Genomic DNA, 16,815 nt, shown 5'->3' with positions numbered 1-16,815 from the left:
AATCGAGTATACACTGATTAGAATACAAATAAATAAATTAAATACAGTGGGATGGAATATTTAACAGGGCTGTGCAATTGAGCAGTAATGTACAAAAAGTATGAACAGTGAAGTAGGGCTGTCTTAAATACTTCGAAGCTTCGTTCGATGGCACAAGCTTCGAACATTTAAAAAAAAAATCGAAGTTAAAAAAAAAGAAAAACGAAATTAACTTCGATTTTTTTATTTTTTTTTTTAAAGCTTGTGCCATCGAAATAACATGTATCCATTCAATTAGCTGCTGTACTGCTATGGTAGCTAGCCTAGCCACAATGCTATGGCCGATCCCATTCACGTTAGCATGTAAGCTAACAACAAGAGCTTTAGGTTTAGTCTCTCGCTTTTTGAGAGACATAAACTCTCCGCTCTTGGTGGTACATTGTGTTGATGACTCTGCACCCCCCCCCCCTTAACAACTGTTTGTATTGAGCCGTATTGTATTGAACCCATTCTGCAATGTTAAATAACGTTTATCCATTCAACTAGCTGCTGTACTGCTATGGTAGCTAGCCTAGCCGCAATGCTTCAAGTTTCTTTAATAGTTGTCATACAGAAGTACAGAATACTTTTATACAAAATGCTTCTTACTGTTGCGCTCCAGAGACTGTGCAAGACAAGATAAGTATGAAATAAAATAACATAGTATAGCATGTAAATTAGAAAAAAAATTAGGTCACAGTGTTCAGTATAGACATATGTACAATGTTCGATGCAGAGTAGACGTAACTGAGTTACCATATAATATACAATACTGTGCAGTGTACTAATATACAATACTATATAGTGCAAGGCAGAAATGGGATGAGGTGCAATTTAGGTACAATTTACAGTAGGTGTACGAGTTGTAGTGCAAATCCTTTATCAATAAATATAAAGTGTAAGTGTGTTTGTGTGATCTAAAGTGTGGAGAGTGGGTGCTGCAGTGTGTTGTTTGTTTAAGTGAGTGTGTGCGTGTGGGTGTGTGTGCTGTGTGCATTTGATGGTTGTTGCATAGTGTTTATTGTTCGTTTAGCAGCCTGATGGCCTGGGGATAGAAGCTTCTTCTGAGTCTTTCTGTGCACGCCTTAAGACTCCGGTATCGCTTGCCTGACCGCAGCAGTTCAAAGAGGCAGTTGTTCGGGTGACTGGAGTCTTTAATGATTCTCTTAGCCTTGCCCTTGCACCGCTTGTTGTAAATGTTCTGGAGGGTGGGAAGCCCCCCTCCAATTGTGCGTTCGGCTGAACGTGTCACTCTTTGTAGTCTGCTACGGTCTTGTGCAGTGCTATTCCCAAACCAGGAGGTGATGTTGCCAGTCAGGATGCTCCCTATTGTACATGAGTAGAAGTTCCTAAGGATCTTCTGACTGACTTGGAACTTCCTTAGGCGCCTGAGGAAGTAGAGGCGTTGTCGTGCCTTCTTCACAACACTGTCAATGTGTGTGGTCCATGTCAAGTCCTCGGATATGTGGGCTCCGAGGTACTTGAAACTGTTCACTCTCTCAACCGGTGCCCCGTCGATGCTGAGGGGGCTGTAGTCCTTGACCCCCGACCTCCTGAAGTCCACAATCATCTCTTTTGTTTTGCTGACGTTCAGGGAGAGGCAGTTCTCCTGACACCACTGTGACAGGTTCTCTACCTCTTCCAGGTAGGCCCTTTCGTCGTTGGCAGAGATCAGGCCCACCACTACTGTGTCATCAGCAAATTTGATGATGGTGTTGTTGTTCCGCTGTGCCACACAGTCGTGTGTGTACAGCGAGTAGAGGAGGGGGCTCAGAACACAGCCCTGGGGGGCCCCTATGTTGAGCGTGATGGATGAGGAGGTGCAGTTGCCTGCTCTCACCACCTGGGGTCTGCCCGTCAGGAAGTCCAAGACCCACTGGCAGAGGTCATAGTTCAAGCCCAGGTCCCTGAGCTTGGCTATGAGTTTGGAGGGGACTATGGTATTGAATGCTGAGCTGTAGTCGATGAACAGCATTCTCACATAGTTCCCCTTCCTCTTGTCCAGGTGTGATGCTGCTGTGTGCAGCACATGGCCTATGGCGTCCTCCGTGGACCTGTTGGGGCGGTATGCAAATTGCAGAGGGTCCAGGTTGATGGGGAGGGAGGAACAGATGTAGCCCTTCACTAGCTTCTCAAAGCACTTCATGGCTATGGAGGTGAGAGCTACAGGGCGGTATGGTCGATCCCATTCACGTTAGCATATAAGCTAACAACAAGAGCTTTAGGTTTAGTCTCTCGCTTTTTGAGAGACATAAACTCTCCGCTCTTGGTGGTACATTGTGTTGATGACTCTGCACCCCCCCCCTTAACAACCGTTTGTATTGAGCCGTATTGTATTGTACCCATTCTGCAATGTTAAATAACGTTTATCCATTCAACTAGCTGCTGTACTGCTATGGTAGCTAGCCTAGCCGCAATGCTATGGTCGATCCCATTCACGTTAGCATGTAAGCTAACAACAACAGGTTTAGTCTCTCGCTTTTCGATTTTCATTTTTATTTTTTACTTCGATTTGTGTGTGTGTGTGTGCAGGGACCGAAACTAGAGAGCGCCACCCGCCATTTGCGCTCAGTTTTTACGTTTGGCGCCTCCCACTGAGACGTCTGAGCGCCGTGTGGCGCTCAATCAAATAGTCATGTGAAAATCGAAAATCATGATCCAATTCTTTAGCGGAGTTCTCACTCGCTGTCTCAGCACACATGAAGCGCGCACCGCGCACTGCTGCTGCTGCTGCTGCTGCTACCCCCTCCTCACCTGTTGCATGTAAACAGAGGCTATTGCCTCACCGTGACGTTAGTCTAGTCAGTGTGGGACCTTCATTTACATTTTTTACATTTACATTTAGTCATTTAGCTGACGCTTTTATCCAAAGCGACTTACAAGTTCTGTACGACAAGCCTTCGTGAGATAACGTTAGCTACCGTTACAAAATGACCCAGTCAACTATTCACTTAGTTTAATACATGACTTTGAGGCATTGTGTAACGTTATCCAGCCGGCTAGCTACGGATAGCTCCCGACATCAACAAATCCATCAGCAATAGTCCAGTGCATAATACCTCCGTTGGCTAGGTAACTAGTCACTACGAAATGTCGCAGTAAACTAAATAGTTCACTGAGGCTACAGAAAGCTCCTGGCATCAATGTGGCTACAACAACAACATGCGTATTCGAGTCCCTGGTTTACATCGCATGAGTGAGGGCTGCTGACTAGGGTCCAGGTGCAGCGCCGGAGAATTCTTTTGCATGCTGAATGTAGCGTTTAGGGTCCAGCTGCACCCCCGGAGAATCCTTGCTGGAGCTGGAGGCCACTCGAGTATACACACAGACAGTGGAGCTGTTTGCAGACAGCGAGGTGGCGATGTCTCGCAGATAACACAATCACAAGTATGATTATATAATATATATATTTTATTAAAAAAAAATGTTTTATATAAAATAATAATAAATAAAAATTTTATCAAAAAAAAGTTGGCGGGTAAGAAATATGCTTGGCGGGTAGATTCTTCCCATCTACCCGCCACTGGCCGGTGAGTCAAAAAGTTAATTTCGCTCCCTGTGTGTGTGTGTGTGTGTGTGTGTGTGTGTGTGTGTGTGTGTGTGTGTGTGTGTGTGTGCGCATGGGGCCATTGGGTGGGGCCGGGGGACAAATACACTGGAGGAAAGTAACCCAGCTCAGCACTGCCCAAATTATATCATCACTATTGCCTGTTTGAAGGATATCATCCTCAAACACATATACACCTACATGCCTTGTAGAATTCCACACATAAGAAAGAAAGATACTGGGATGAATAAACAAAATAGGAAATAAAACGTAGAAATGCATGCAATACATAAATAAATATGAATCTCCATATATGAAATAGAACATTTAGATAAGGTGCTACTGAGATGTTTTGGTGAGTTCTTTGTTTTTTTGTGGAAGTAGCCCTTCTTAAAAATGCATGAACATTCACTGATAATTGGTCTCTAGTGGAGTCTACAAGGTCTACATTGCCGGACCATGTAGAATCCGGACCTTGTAGACTGACATAATTCTGTGCATAGTTTAGTCTACACAGGCCATATTTCAAATAATCAAAATCTTACTTCATTCATCTTAAACATTCTTGATTTGGGGGATTGGTAGTTCCCATGAAATCTGAAGTTGTTCAAATGACAACAGCGATCCACCTTGAATTAAATCACACAGCCGAGTGAAACCTTGTTGGCTGCGTCAGTCATGAAAGGGGCTACTTAATTAATTAATCCAATCCACTTTATTTATAGAGCACATTTAAAAACAACAACGTTTACCAAAGTGCTGTACAAGTCCCACAACATAAGATAAAAAAAATTAAAAAAGATTCCTTTATTAATCCCCTTGGGGAAATTCATGACACACACATACAGCTCAACATCTCATTAATAATAACAACACATATTACCTGCGAATTGCCCCTTTAATTGGCCGTTGCGATTGGTAAATATTATCTGGGGGCGGGCTTGCGAGTAGTGCTTTCAAGCCTTGCATTTGCATTTCACTCCTAAATTATCCAAGGCGTGTGATGACGCGATGACGTCACTCACGCGAGCTGAGCAGTGAGCACTCAGCAGGTATGATCAGCGGGAACAATCGACTGAGCACTCACTCTGATAGACTGGCTGACTGTCTGATTCATTTAGCTATGAAGAAAAGTAAAGTTAGTATTGCTTCATATTTTCGACGCGTTCGACCTCCTATAGTGAGCCGAACTGAACTGAACTCAGACACACGGAGAGAGCTGCGGCGTCTGCTGCTCCTCCTCCCTCCCGCAGCCGTGGCTGTTGTAAACACTAGTCTCTAGTGGGACACTGGGACCTCGGTGAGCCTGCCAGCCGGCTAGCTATTGATATCAACAAATGCTCCAGCAAGTCTAGTAGTGCATGATAGCTCGCGTTAGCTCACTGTTCAAAACGAAACGTCCCATTAAACTAAATAGCTACAGATAGCTCCTGATATCAATGTCTTATAACACTGAGTCGATGCGTATTCGAGCTGAGGGCACGCTGAATATAGTCAATAGGGTCCAGCTGCAGCGCCGGAGAATCCTGGCCGTAGCTGGAGGCTACAGTATAGGGTCCAGCTGCAGCTCCGGAGAATCCTGGCCGTAGCTGGAGGCTACTCGAGTACACACAGACAGTGGAGCTGGTTGCATATAGCGAGCATTTTGACTTGTTGCGTGGTGGCGATGTCTCGCAGATAATACAACTACAAGTATGATTATATAATATATATATTTTATTAAAAAAATTATATAAAATAATATTTTTTTTTAAATCAAAAACAATCGATATAAATAATGGTAAAATTGTTATTTAAAAATTTGCCCCTAAAAAATATTTTTTGCCCCTAAATTTCTCATTTAGGGGCAAGTGTGCCCCTAGTGAAAAAGCTTAGCGTACAGCCCTGCATAGGGACTGCTACCTTATCATTTCATTGAGCCGTAATTAACACAACACAAGGATGATTCCTGGCTGTTACTTACTGTGTAGGCAGGAAATGTAAATGTAAAAGTTCTATGAACTCATATTCATAGTGCCCAGAAATGGTGTAGGGGTTAAATGGGCATTTTGTCAATTTTTTAAATGAATCCTATCATTCTATCAGGAAGTCATGTAATATTCTGACATAAATCTTACCAATGTGCTTTGTGTCTCGAGAAACTGCCAGATGATGTCACCCAGAGGAGAGCAGACTTCTAGTAAACTGCAGACACTATTTCCTAAACCATTTTAACTGTAGTAGGCCCAGTAGAGGAAATCAAGGAAATAGTTGAAGAAATAGTGTCTACAGTTCACGTGAGGTCTGCTCTCTCCTGGGTGACATCATCTTGCAGTTTCTCGCAGGGGGGGGGGGGGGGGGGGGGGGCACGTTAGTACATTTTATGTCCGACCGAAGAACGATAGGGTTAAGGCTTAAAATCAGTGATGTGGGCCTTTAAGACCCTGACCACTAGAACCACAGAACCATCTCCTGACAGAACCATCTCTCCTGTGTCTCGACTATTGTCTCAGAAACTTCTCTCCTGTCTCCCCCTCAGCCTTCCTACTGTCTCAATAAAGAACCTTCTCTCCTGTGTGCCTCTCAGCTTTTCAACTGTCTGAATAAAGAGCCTTCTCTCCTGTGTCTCCCCTACTCTGTCTCCCTCTCAGCCTTAAATAAGGAACCTTCTCTCCTGTGTCTCCCCTACTCTGTCTCCCTCTCAGCCTTAAATAAGGAACCTTCTCTCCTGTGTCTCCCCTACTCTGTCTCCTTCTCAGCCTTAAATAAGGAACCTTCTCTCCTGTGTCTCCCCTACTCTGTCTCCCTCTAGTCTCAGCCCTAAATAAAGAACCTTCTCTCCTGTGTCTCCCCTACTCTGTCTCCCTCTCAGCCCTAAATAAAGAACCTTCTCTCCTGTGTCTCCCCTACTCTGTCTCCCTCTCAGTGTTGCGACTCCCACCTCATCACAACTCATCAAGCCTAATCAGCCGCAATCCAAAACAGCTGGGCGCACTCGGAGACAGAGACACCTGCCGCATAAGAAGCCCGACAGCCCATCACTCAGTGCTTGATCGTACTGATCACTTGTGATTAGTCAAACCTAAAGTATATTCAAGTCTTAGCATATTTTCTCTTGTGTTGAAAACTAACCCGGCTTTGTTATTTCATTTTCCCAGTGTTTTGTTCTTTTGTTTCTCTAACCGGCGTTTATTTTCTCCTCTCTCCACCAAGGATAGCCCCTCCCCCGGCAATCACTGTGTCGCTCCCCGCTCGCTCTCTCTCTCCCCACTCGCGTCTCTGGACTTCTCCCCCTCCTCACGGATGGACTCACTCCCTGGATAAACCCCCCTCCCTCTGCTTTACTGGACTGGTTAGTACATGCAAATGAACAACAGCCCTGCGCATATTACATCACATTAGTTTTACACGCTAGACACACGCACCCATACGGTAAATTGTCTTACACACACACAGGGAACAAACTTAACTTTTTGACTTACCAGCCATTTGGCTGGTAGATTTTAAAAACTACCAGCCAGGCAGATTTTTTACCAGCCAAAAATTGAAAATAGCTTTTTAGTATATCGCCATGTGTTATTATTACTATATAATACTCTCATATGCTATTTTCAATTAATATCATAAACAACATAAGGAATATTAGCATAATTTTGAGTGGACTGAAGGAATGAGTCAGCGTTAATAGTTTTAAATGCAAATAATTTATTGAAACATAGAAGTGGGGTCGGGGACACACACACTGTTTCAACTCACCACCCCGCATCATATTGTAGTCTAGTCTGTCTTCAAACTTCCACTCCTCTCGAAACCTTTTTATATTTGAATATCAACATTATCTGTGCATCCTCAGTAATCCTCAGTTTACTACAATATACTCCTCTCCTGAGTCCTGACTAGTGACTTCATCGTCTTTCCAAATGCACGCACACACACAGAAAGGGAGAGTCCCCCCCCCCCCCCCCCCCATTTCCATTTCCCCAGTCCACACTGTCTGCTGTTCTCTATGGCTCTGCCGCTGATCAGGATTAGCTTGCTAGCTTACGCTAACATAACGTTCATTTCGGGTAGGGGTGCACCGATATATCGGTCGGGTATCGGTATCGGCCGATAAGTGCCTTGTTGACTGCTATCGGCCTATCGGCCGATAAGCTCAAATGTGCCGATAGCAGTCGCCGATAACTAACCATCCATTTGTGTAGCGTCAAAAGGCAAAAAAAAAAAAAAGTTCACTCGCGACCTACCTGCACAACGCCCGCCGTCCGCCCCACACACACACAAGCTACTGCATCAAAGTTACTATTTATGATTAACAAGGCATTCGTTTTGTGGCATTAACGTTATATAGTTAGTGTTACACGGACAATAACATCAGCATATTATTATTACCCATAGCAGCAAGGCATTACTCCGAGTCCGTTCATAGCCGGGAGGCAGACGACTAACGTTACTGGTGAAAATGTGATTTACGTTGGAATACTCCTTTGCCAACTTGCTGTACTTTGCTTGCAGGTCTGCAGCCATTATTACTGGATTAAGAATAGCCCCAACTTTAGCCAACGTAACGTTATGGCTAAACCTTTAACATTAGTTAACCCTAGCTTTCGGTTAGCTGTTCAATGCTAATGTAATAACACAACCAAGCGAATCCATCAGAGCTCCCCATCAACACCGCTCTGTCGGGAGGATGGCATTTAAGAAAGTATCTGCTGTTAAAATGACACAAACATTCGTTTTGTGGCATTAACGTTATTATAGTTAGTTACACGTTCAATTACATCAGCATAGTATTTACCCGAAGATAGCAAGCAAGCCGTGCATAGCTCGGTTAAATTCCGTTGCTCATTCCGTACCCAACTACACATTCTGCAATCTGTTAATAAAGTTTTCAACCAGACAAATGTATAGAAAGGCTTTGTTTTATTATAACATTTGTTGCAGTAAAATCATTGTGTCTCGTTTGGCCATCCTGTGGAGCGCGCTGGTCGGCGGGCACTGCCGGGCAGCTAACTTATTAGCTTGTTGTGGTTCTGAGTTTGACTCGCATTCTCACAAGCAGATCAATGGCGGCATGCCCCGAAGTAGAAAAATGAATAAACGCTTGGTGGTAAGCAGGAGGTGGGTGCTAGCGGTGTGGCGTAATTGGCCGAATCGACTGTCAATCAAAATGGTTCCATTGCATTGGTTGAAAGCTCTGGTTGAGAGAATAGTATCCCGCTGCAGGCCGCCAGAATGGTTCCATTGCATTGGTTGAAAGCTCTGGTTGAGAAAATAGTATCCCTCTGCAGGCCGCCAGACGATACTGGGAGAGGGATCAGTGATACCATAAACATATTTCTTGATGTTTCCTTTTTTAAGTAAGTAAAGAGGCCTACAAATACAAACATACATACAAATATACAGTAGTTTCATTAAAAAAATTAAAAAAAAATTAAAAAAAAATATTAAAAAAAATATTAAAAAAAATATTAAAAAAAATATTAAAAAAAATTAAAAATACTTATTTTTTGCCACAATTATCGGTATCGGTATCGGTATCGGCCGATTGTGTTAGTTGAACAATCGGTATCGGTATCGGTGGCCAATTTTCATATCGGTGCACCCCTAATTTCGGGCGATGTGGGCATAAAGGAATGGCGACGATGCAATGCATGTTAGATGCATTTGACCCGTTGTGAGAAGAAGAAAAAACCACAGACTTATTTCGGCTCGCAAAATAGGCGCACTGCTGGGTAGCTCTGCTCTCAGGGAACAAACTTAACTTTTTGACTTACCAGCCATTTGGCTGGTAGATTTTAAAAACTACCAGCCAGGCAGATTTTTTACCAGCCATTGGCGGTTGGCTGGTACTTATTTTGTTCCCTGCACACACATCATTCACATTTTCGCCGCTGGCATCCACACACCCGTTAGTATAGGTTCACTTTTCCCCCTGTATTCTATTTGATTAAATCTGGTTTATTTATGCATCTGTCTCCTGTGTCTGTCTGTTCTGGGGTGCTGCCACATTTGACCACTTTGTTCGACCGTAACACCCAGCCTTAAATAAAGAACCTTCTCTCCTGTGTCTCCCCTACTCTGTATCCCTCTCAGCCTTAAATAAAGAACCTTCTCTCCTGTGTCTCCCCTACTCTGTCTCCCTCTCAGCCTTAAATAAAGAACCTTCTCTCCTGTGTCATCCCTACTCCCTCTCAGCCTTCCTATACTGTCTCAATAAAGAACCTTCTGTCCTGTGTCTCTGCTACTCTGTCTCCCTCTCAGCCTTCCTACTGTCTCAATAAAGAACCTTCTGTCCTGTGTCTCCGCTACTCTGTCTACCTCTCAGCCTTCCTACTGTCTCAATAAAGAACCTTCTGTCCTGTGTCTCCTCTACTGTCTCCCTCTCAGCCTTCCTACTGTCTTAATAAAGAACCTTCTGTCCTGTGTCTCCTCTACTGTCTCCCTCTCAGCCTTCCTACTGTCTTAATAAAGAACCTTCTGTCCTGTGTCTCCTCTACTGTCTCCCTCTCAGCCTTCCTACTGTCTTAATAAAGAACCTTCTGTCCTGTGTCTCCTCTACTGTCTCCCTCTCAGCCTTCCTACTGTCTTAATAAAGAACCTTCTGGCCTGTGTCTCCGCTACTCTGTCTCCCACTCAGCCTTCCTACTGTCTCAATAAAGAACCTTCTGTCCTGTGTCTCCGCTACTCTGTCTCCCTCTCAGTCTTCCTACTGTCTCAAAAAAGAATAAGATACTAAGGGAAGATGCACTCTTCTTTAAAATAAATAAATAATCATACATTTTAAGGATCAAAACATTAGGGTTGCCCCCTCTCAGTCGATTAATGGATTTATCTGTGGGTTTGATGTTAATCGACCGAGACATTGTTAATCGATTAGTCAGTTTAAGGGATTTTTCCTTCGCTAACTGAGTTGTTTCCTGAAAAACGATAAGCACATTTTCTGGTAAAAGCACATCAACAAACCCTGTGGCTATTAGTTGTCTAGGAACTTCTGTAGTCGAGGACAGAAACACCTCTCAGGCATGTGATGGTACTCTCCTTTAGCTAATGTCAATCATTAGTCTGCTGGAAGTATTTATCTATTTCAAGCTCACATGTAAACGGAAACAAATTACAGTTTAGACGAGATCGGGCAAAAACAGGTGAGGGAACGAGGAATAGGTTAACTTCTAAGAGCTCCAGTGACTTCTGTGTTCATCTGACAAATTAAAGGTAGGAAGTGTATCTTTCCAATAATGCAGATCATATTGGTTTAGGTGTTGTCACCTATTCCGTCAGATGGGGGGCAAAGCGTTTTGCGGCCACATGTCTGCAACCCAGTCCACTGGTTCAGAACCAAGGGTCTAAATGATACTGTACAGGAGGGCTCTAGAGTGTGACCATTTTGGGCGCACTGAGCACCCAAATATCTTTGGAGTGCGACGTAATATTTTCCCTTGTCGCACTGGTGCACCTCACATTCCAGCAGGTCCGTCTGTCTGTGTGTAGCCAACACTCATGATTTGTGATTGATTGGTTAATTATGAAATGTTAATCTTATTGTTTTTAACAGTGTTTTTTAGAGAGTATTCGAATACTCGTTAGGAAACACCAAGTAGTATTCAAAGCATATAAAATTATATTTAGGACAGCCTTACACTATATACATGTTTGAATAAATTATCTGCATTTTAAACTATTAATGCTGACTTATTCCTTCAGTCCACTCAAATATTATGCTAATATTCCTTATGTTGTTTATGATATTAATTGAAAATTGCATGAGCGAGTATATAGTAATAATAACACATGGCGATATACGAAAAAGCTATTTATCATTTCTGGCTGGTTGTTTTTAAAATCTACCAGCCACCTTGGCTGGTAGGCCAAAAAGTTCATTTTGTTTCCCCAGAAATTACTAATGTGTATGGGAACTGACAAAAAAGGTAACGGTAAAGGTAATGCTTAAAATGTGTTATTGCAGGAACAAAAGGCGCTTTGAAAATGTTTGGGTGCACCTCAATTAGGGCTGGGCGATAAAACGATAACGCCAAATATCGCGATAAATTATTTCCTCGAAATAAACATGAAACGTGGTCGCAAAGTTTCGATATATCGATTTTCCAAGTTTGGCTCCGCTCAGCCTCGGCTCAACACACTCACTAACAACAACCAACGTTACGTGATGACGTGACGTGCTTACGCACCACAGCTCCAGATGCGCCACTGTTTTGGTTTAGGACTCAAGGCTGGCGCTAGGATAATTAGCTTGCACAGCTCTATGTTATATATTTACGTGCCGTGTATGCGTGTGACGTGAATTCTGATGCCACGGTTACAGTAGTGTGTGGTATACGGTGGACATCGTTGCAATGTATTCTGGCGGAACAGAGTATTTTAGGGATATTTAGGACATTTGGATACATGCGTGGCTAGGATAATTAGCTTGCACGGCGCGATTTTATATATTTACGTGCAGAGTATGTATGTGGCGTGAATTCTGATGCCACGGTTATAGTAGTGTGTGGTATACGGTGGACGTCGTTGCAATTTATTGGGGCGGAACAGAGTATTTTAGGGATATTTACTAGTACATTGTCATGGGATTGTCTCGCTCTGGCTAACTGCTAACGTGCGCGGACTGATGACGACATCAACTCGAGACATTCGCAGCAGAAAAACAAGTCCATCGGCGCCGGGCATAATAAGTTAATTAAACTTGACAGACATTATCGCTACATCGCCAACACTCTAATAAATTACACACCAGCAAGAACACTGCGATCATCAGCTGCTGGACTACTAGAGGCTCCCAGAAGCAGTCAAAAGAGGATCGGTAATGCAGCCTTTATCAACTATGCCCCAAAACTATGGAACAAACTACCCCAAAACATCAGGGAAGCCAACTCGCTAGACATCTTTAAAAGACAGCTTAAAACCTATCTCTTTGCTCAGGCATTTCACTGATAGATATCTGCTACCACCTAGTGGCAAGAGGAAACATCAGGGATATCCTGACACAACTTGTATTTATTCTTACCCTGCCTACTCTTTTACACTGCCTATCAAATTCATGTGTCGGTTATTAGGGCTGACCTTCGAAGCTTTTTTTGGCAATCGAAGCTTCGGGGCCGAGCTTCGATTTTAATTCGAAGCTTCGAGAAGAAAGAAAAAAAATAAAAATAAAAAAAATTATCTTATGTTGTGGGACTTGTACAGCACTTTCGTAAACGTTGTTGTTTTTAAATGTGCTCTATAAATAAAGTGGGTTGGATTAATTAATTAAGTAGCCCCTTTCGTGACTGACGCATCCAACAAGGTTTCACTCGGCTGTGTGATTTAATTCAAGGTGGATCGCTGTTGTCGTTTGAACAACTTCAGATTTCATGGGAACTACCAATCCCCCAAATCTAGAATGTTTAAGATGAATGAAGTAAGATTTTGATTATTTGAAATATGGCCTGTGTAGACTAAACTATGCACAGAATTATGTCAGTCTACAAGGTCCGGATTCTACATGGTCCGGCAATGTAGACTCCACTACAGACCAATTATCAGTGAATGTTCATGCATTTTTAAGAAGGGCAACTTCCACAAAAAAACAAAGAACTCACCAAAACATCTCAGTAGCACCTTATCTAAATGTTATATTTCATATCGCTGCTGTCGGGCCAAAACCTCATAACTCCATTTTTTGAATTTTTTTTTATTATATAAATCAACTCTGTAGATCATCCTCCATATGTGTGTGGGTTTTACAAAGTTTAAACAATGGGAAAGCATTAAACCGATCATCTGTCTAAACCTCCTAACTCTATTCACCCTCAAATCTGTGTTAGTTTTTTTCATCTGCTGAAAAGTTGGGTTTTTGGAGTTATGAGGTTTTGTCCCGACAGCAGCGATATATGGAGATTCATATTTATTTATGTATTGCATGCATTTCTACATTTTATTTCCTATTTTGTTTATTCATCCCAGTATCTTTCTTTCTTATGTGTGGAATTCTACAAGGTGCGCGCACACACACACACACACACACACCTACACACACACCTACACACACACACACACACACACACACACACTTACATTTAGTCATTTAGCTGACGCTTTTATCCAAAGCGACTTACAAGTTCTGTACGACAAGACAGCAAGAAGGGTACAACTCTATCAGCTGAGTAACAATGTTCATCAAAGTGTTGCATGTTACAGTGTAGGTTAGTTTATTAGGACAAGTGCATGACAGTAAGGTTAGTCACGGTTAGATTTTTTTTTTTTTTTTTTATCATTTCAGATAATGGTTGAAGAAGTGAGTCTTTAGTCGACGGTGAAAGATTGGACGGGATTCGGCTGTCCTAACTGGGATGGGTAGTTCACACACACACACACACACACACACACACACACACACACACACACACACACACACAAATCGAAGTAAAAAAAAAAAATTGAAACAAAATTTTTTTGAATTTTTTTTTTTTAACTTCGATTTTTTTTTAATGTTCGAAGCTTGTGCCATCGAATCGAACGTTCGAAGCTTCGAAGCATTTAAGACAGCCCTATCGGTTATTGCACTTTTTACTTCTTACTGATGACTATTTTTAAACTGAATCATTTTAAACTATTCTTATTATTTGCTAGATCCAAATGTGAAACACTGATTATTTGTTCATGAATTACAGGAGTATTACTGAATAGAGCAACTTCTTACTGATGACTATTTTTAAACTGACTCATTTTATTCTTATTATTTGCTAGATCCAAATGTGAAACACTGTGATTATTTGTTCATGAATTACAGGAGTATTACTGAATAGAGAGCCTATTCGGATGCTAGATCCTAATGTGAAACACTGTGATTTGCCATATCTTGCTATGCTCGCTCATGCCTGTATTTTTTATGTCCGTTCTATTTTATAATTTTTTGACTATTTTTAAACTGAATCATTTTAAACTATTTTTACTATTTGTGTTACTGAAAACTGTAAGCGGAGAGCCTATTGGGATGCTAGATCCTAATGTGAAACACTGTGATTCTACCTGTCTATCTTTTTATGCTCGCTTATGCCTGTATTTTTTGCTGTTGTGAAGCACTTTGAACTGCAACCTCTGTATGAAAAGTGCTATACAAATAAAGTTATTATTATTATTATTATTATTATTATTATATCAACGATAATTATCGATATCGAGTTATATGAAAATAATTTTATAATTTTATCGCAATAACGTTTTTGGCTATATCGCCCAGCCCTAACCTCAATTATGTGCTGGTGCACCTAAATGAAAAAGTTAGGTGCACTGGTGCAACCAATGTCAAAAGTTAGTCTGGAGCCCTGCTGTATGTCTGCCTGCTCATCCGACACCAATCTAGAGGGGAAACATTCCAGTTTGACCATTATTAAAAATGCAACACAGAGGGGCGCTCTAGTAGCACACCATGTATCGCGCTGCGTCGCGAAGAGGCCGTCCCGGGTTCGCTTCCCACTCCCGGTGAATCCATTTGTCGCATGTCTTCCCCGCCTCTTCTCCCGTTCATCCTCTCCTCATCTGTCGGTCATGTCTGACCATGAAAAAGCGATAAACAAAAAAAAAAAAAAAATGTAACACAGAGCTAGGCCCTGGTTGTATGTATGCTTCTTGTGTATGTTCATGCACACACACACACACACACACACACACACACACACACACAGGATGACTAGGGTTAGTGAGGGGAAGCTTTGATGTTGAACACTAAATCCTACTGGCCTGTTACTATCAGGACCCAATAAAAGTGGAAGAGAGCATGCCGCCGCCGCTCTGTACAGTCAGTGCTGCCGGCCTGCCGCTATACAGCGGCCATAAAGCCCAACAAAGAGCACCTGGAGAGGCTCAGATAATCCTACGCCTGGCCCGGTGAGATAAAACCACACGTTGTTGAGTCAGGGAAACACTGTGGAAGTCATTCAGCATGCCAGCACAGGGCTGTACGCTAAGCTTTTTCACTAGGGGCACAAAAAATATTTTTTAGGGGCACATTTTTAAATAACAATTTTACCATTATTAAAAAAATATGTTCCTGCCTCATTACCGTGGTCCTTTTATTTAACATTTAAGTGCCTTTGTTTTCAGGTTTGTATCTTTTATAATGAACCAACCGAGAAAGTGTGTAAATCACTAATAGAACAAAAACAACAAACTGTGTGTGTGTGTGTGCGCGCTTGTGTAGTGCTCCTTGAATGAGATCACCACAACACACACACACACACCATTGCATTAATCAGGAGGACAAGAAACTCTGCATACATTTGTTTCACAATGAAAAGTGCTTTAGAAATCAAATGAATTATTATTGTAAATAACCCCATGAAAGGTTTATTATTTGTATGGGTAATTACCTGCTTCATATTTGTGATGTTACTGGTTTCAGTGTGTGCCTAAAGTGATCAATGTGTTGGGCTGTTTATAGAGATCTATGCCAATTAATGTTTATGTATATCCGGGACTTTTTTTAGTAAGAATTGAGAGGTATTTGTATATGTGACCTTTATTTTGAAAACCGTGTTGCGACGCAACCTTATTTACATTTGCGCTTTTGACAGTGAAATGTTCAGTCCAACTTAGCTCGAAGGAAAGACTAATCAAAAAGGTTTAATTGACCCGTATGAGGCTCTTACGGTAGGACTTTGATTGTTTATAGAAGTGGAATGTAATACTATGCTAAACGAGAAATAAACAGTGATTTTACCAGCAGTAAAGTTGCAAGCCACTTTCATTTCATATACGGGGACACCGTGACAATTATTAGTATTATCTTATTTGCATATTGTCTCATTATTAGATAGATAGATAGGTTGATATTTTATAAATTTAAGTAGACAGTATTTCACGTCCTAATAGTGGGCTACTACTACTCACCAAATCGATGGCTGAACCTGAACGTTAGAAGTGTCCGTGTCCGACTCCCCGTCAATCAATCATAACATCATCACGTCAATCATCATCATCTTATCATCTCTCCACATCGGACGTGGTTGTCATAAGATGGACTGATATCCACTCCGTTGTTCTTGCAGAGCAAAATTTGCGTCTTAAATGTATTGAAAGGAGGTGCTTCTTTGGCGATGCAATAGTCCATATTGAAAGGAAGAGGCCACATTCAGTTTCGTTTTGCTAGGAATTATGGGATTTGGTGTTGGATGTATAGACTACGCAGATAGGGACATGGTCTTTAATCGCACAATAGACTACAAGTACCAAGTATATAGCGTGACCCAGATTCATTCCACACGCAAATCTTTTTTTTT

General features: G+C 41.9%; 1 protein-coding gene across 2 annotated transcripts in view; it reads right to left on the bottom strand.

Annotated features, from left to right (window-relative positions):
* Nucleotides 1-16,815, bottom strand: part of rgmb (repulsive guidance molecule BMP co-receptor b) — a 40,284-nt gene that overhangs the window by 7,006 nt on the left and 16,463 nt on the right. The gene's annotated exons all lie outside the window — the stretch shown is intronic.

The sequence above is a fragment of the Notolepis coatsorum genome, assembly GCF_963971535.1.
Source record: "Notolepis coatsorum genome assembly, chromosome: 10".
Lineage (NCBI taxonomy): Eukaryota > Metazoa > Chordata > Actinopteri > Aulopiformes > Paralepididae > Notolepis > Notolepis coatsorum.
This window is presented reverse-complemented; position numbering and strand designations above follow the sequence as displayed.